The 3,933-nt window shown below is 37.4% G+C and overlaps 1 long non-coding RNA gene across 1 annotated transcript; it reads left to right on the top strand.

Annotated features, from left to right (window-relative positions):
* Positions 1 to 255: 255 nt before the first annotated feature.
* On the top strand, positions 256 to 3,262 carry LOC306992717. The gene is made up of 5 exons (XR_013796328.1): positions 256 to 634; positions 1,092 to 1,220; positions 1,787 to 1,858; positions 2,210 to 2,359; positions 2,448 to 3,262. It is a non-coding gene; the product is annotated as an uncharacterized lncRNA (long non-coding RNA).
* Positions 3,263 to 3,933: the final 671 nt, after the last annotated feature.

Genomic DNA, 3,933 nt, shown 5'->3' with positions numbered 1-3,933 from the left:
ATTTAATTTAAAATTGCGTTACCACCTGTAGATCCTAAAAGTTAGGCTAATATTGGTGATTTATGTCCTGTAATTGACGGACAATAAATGGTTTGTTTTTGCGATAGGAGTGAATGGAATTTATTGCACTGCATGTGGTGCGCGATTATAATTTTTTTATTTTGACATAATTGATAGATAATTACTATAGGCCTTGTGTTAGTCACGCACTTGACGTCTTCCGACGATATAATGCGATCAAACCAGAATGACTCTAGCTGTCACCAGCCGTCATGTGGAAACCGGGAAGGCCCCTCCTTTCGGTAACTTTCGGTGTCCTCTCCTCTGAGTCCGCTCGGTCCGAACTCACACGGAGCATGGCTTGAAGAGGTATAGTCCAGTCATACAGAGAGAAAACGAAAGCGATGAGATCCACCAATGACGGAAGTTTAATTCCCCTGGACTATGAGCGTTTTAATGACTGATAGAAGAGGAAAGCATTCGAGTCATTTAAACAAATGACCATCCGTTTGATTCACGTGGGAAATCGATAGGAAATGGGAAAACATGGATTAATTTCCATCTGTCCATTTTGATACGAGTTTGCAGTGACGGCTTCGGTCTGAATGTGAATATGGCTCAAAAATGACCAATGGTAAGTTCACGCAAAGCAAAAGCAAAATCAAGTGTCCCAGTCCCGCATGAGGAATCGAGCAAAATATGAATGCATTACTCTTACCTTCACGCGCACTGAGTGTCTGCGACTGGCGTTTGAGCCGGACTACAGGAAAAGCTTGTATTTATAGCCATCGTTACTTGGGGATTCCCGGTGATTATAACCAACAATCAAAACGAAACTCGCAAGTGATTTACAAGAAAGCATGTTTATTACGAAAGTGAATGTTCACTGAGGGCTTATTTCACGTGGAAATGCCGAAAGTCAGTCAAAACGATCCGTCACAAGTTATGACTGATTCGATTAGTGCATACGTATAATGTGGGCTAGATACGTGTTGTGTAAATCATATACAACGACTCGTACGGCTGAATGAAACTGTCTAACACTGTTACATATTTTGTAGGGTTATCCATGTGCATTTTTGTATCCGCAGCATCGTCTTGGTACTTCTGTTTTGATGCTTATTATTCTACCTCTTGCGTTTTCCTGCGAAAGTGGCCGCAATAAAAATCATATCACCGAGGATTACCGCAATATCATTGGGAAACAGTTGAAGCACGTTGTAAGTATGACCTACTATCAGATGTATAGCCTATATACCAACATGTGAGATTAACACAGTTTATGTTATAGGCCTATTTCCACTTGTGTGTGCATATACATAGGCCTACTGTAAAAAAAAAAAACCTGTTATATTTACAGTGAAAAACAGGCTGCTGTAGGCTACTTGATGTATATCAACTGTAAAAAAAGGTGGTTAGGCATATTTACTTTATATTTTAAAGTTCATAATCATACATTTCATTAACGGAGATCAGTTGATACATTGAACTTCAACTACTTATCTGTTTTGTAATAATAATATGGGTGATAAAATAGGCCACATGATAAATTAAAGTTAAAAATTGTCTTTTCCACGAACCATAAACATACCCACAAAACATCATGGTAACACTAAAATAATGCTTTAAACATTAACTAAAAGTGTAACAAAACAAAATGAACATAACTCACACAATGTAACTGATTACATTTACATAATCATTTGATCAATATCCTGTGAAAATTCTTGTATTGTGTTGTGTTTTTACTATTAGTCATTTATTTACTTATTTGTTGATTTTTCAGGAGGCCAGTATTGAACAGCAAAATTCAAACTGCACAATAAGAAATGTCTGGAAGTCGAAGGAGCCAAGAAATGTAAGTCTAATCTGTTTCCTCATATGCAAGTCTAGTTTCTCTCTCAAACTGACACACGTGATAGCCTCTTACGTGGCAGTAAAGTTGCCTTCACTAAAATGTGACACTGATGTGTTTCTGCACTTTAGTATTCTGTAAATTTGGTTTGTAAATGTTACAACCGGTCCCACTCATTCCGGAACTTTTCAATGTAAAGTTCAGGCATGTGGGTTCTCATTAGACACAGATGGAACTTGTTAGTTAAACAGCCATATTTAAAGTAGTATCTCCTCCATACTGCATGCATGATCAATCATATCTTGTCATTATTCTGAGTTCACTGATCTGCTGTTTTTCCTTAATTGGTCACAGGCACGTAACATCCACAGAAGAATCTGCAGGGTTAACGGAGAACTGAAGAGATTTGGGAGTGAATCAGATCATTTAAATGGACTGAAAAATGATTTAAATAGACTTGTGGAAGAAATAAATGGGTCCTTGAGATGTTGGTGCCTTCGAAAGGTAGCTGAAACAAACAACCTATTTCCTACATTTTATGTATCATTTTAATTATTGAAACCTCCCTTTTGTTTCATTTGTGGATAAACAGAGAAAGGCGTCGACACAACACATGCGGAAGTGGAAGCCTTGCAAAGTGAAAGACATTCTTGCCAACTTACAGAGACACTTTGAACAATACAATGCTTACCACTCACTCAGCAAAGACTCTTCATAGCGTGTGAAAACTTCAGAGCAAACCGGTATATAATACTTGGCCTCTATTCATCGCGTAGCTCTTTTGCAACAATTGAGTATACACAATATGAAGAACTGGATGCACCATTCGCCATTCACACTATTCAGTGTTTGACTGAAGAAGGAAAAAAAAAGCCCTCCAATGCCATTTTTATGGGAAAATAATATGCTAAGCATGAACATACTACTGTGCGTGAAAATGTTTTAAAACTTGGACATTGCTTTTTTTATGACCAGGACTGTTATATTTGGCACAGCTTGCTGAATGTGTAGGAGGATGCTGCAAATGAAACTGGCAGAGTTTAATTGCACATTCCTGTAACTATTACAGACTTTATGGTCTTCTTGTGGAAGTGACCCTATTCAGCCCACCCAACTCCAAATCTTTTATGCTGTCTCACACCCTTCCAAAAAAGTCAAATATTAATTTCTCATAGAAACACTTTAAAGATTATTTAATTGCAAATAAAGAAATGTCTGGAATGGGCTTATAAGGTAGGGGAGAGGCGGGACAGTTGAAACACTTTTCAGATAAACGTCATTTTCTACGATAAGGTTACAGATAGATTTTTTTTTGTGTGTGTGATCAACAACTCACATATGTGTTCTCTTAGTATCATGTGTTATTCGGTACAAATATAGAATGATTTAAGTAAAAATTGACTTTGATCGGTAGTTGTGCTTTGTTTCAATCGCGGGACGGTTGCAACACAGGGGTGGGACGGATGAAACATAACAGTTTAAACGGCAACTATTCATCTAATGCTTGTTTTTATGAACAACACCTGACAAGTAACTTGTGTACATATTGTTACAAACATATTTTGTCATTTATTTTAATTTAAAGGCTCATTTTAACCATTTTGTTCTATCTCCCATTAAACATAGGCGATAAGCCTATGCGCATTTTGTGTAATCTTTCTAATAGGCTATTTTGACGAAGACAGACAAATCCGTTTACAATTAATTATCTTATACTTCTTCCTTGAGTCATATCGAGTGTTTACTAGTTGAATAGCCTTAACAGCGGTTTTCCTATGACCAGGTTTAACTGGCAGGAGGCGCTGTTTCAACCGACAGCGCATCCCGACAGTTAAACCTGTTTTTCCCTTAAACTAAAAAACTTTGAGATTGCACACTTAAGGGTGTGTTACAGTACTAATACACCTGCCGTATTATCATTACAATGGCACATGAAACAATAAATACAACTTGTCAGTCAAAAAAAAGTACCGCACGAAAGAATTCACTTACTGCACTCAAAAACAGCTTTCCGGCTTTAAATCCAAAACGGCATGACGTAAAGAAGAAATGTTTTCGCGGGTCTGGTAGGCATTGCG

This window comes from Phoxinus phoxinus, assembly GCF_949152265.1.
Source record: "Phoxinus phoxinus genome assembly, chromosome: 24".
NCBI classification, from domain to species: Eukaryota; Metazoa; Chordata; class Actinopteri; order Cypriniformes; family Leuciscidae; genus Phoxinus; species Phoxinus phoxinus.
The sequence above is the reverse complement of the archived record's forward strand: the minus strand, read 5'-3'. Positions and strand labels throughout refer to the sequence as shown.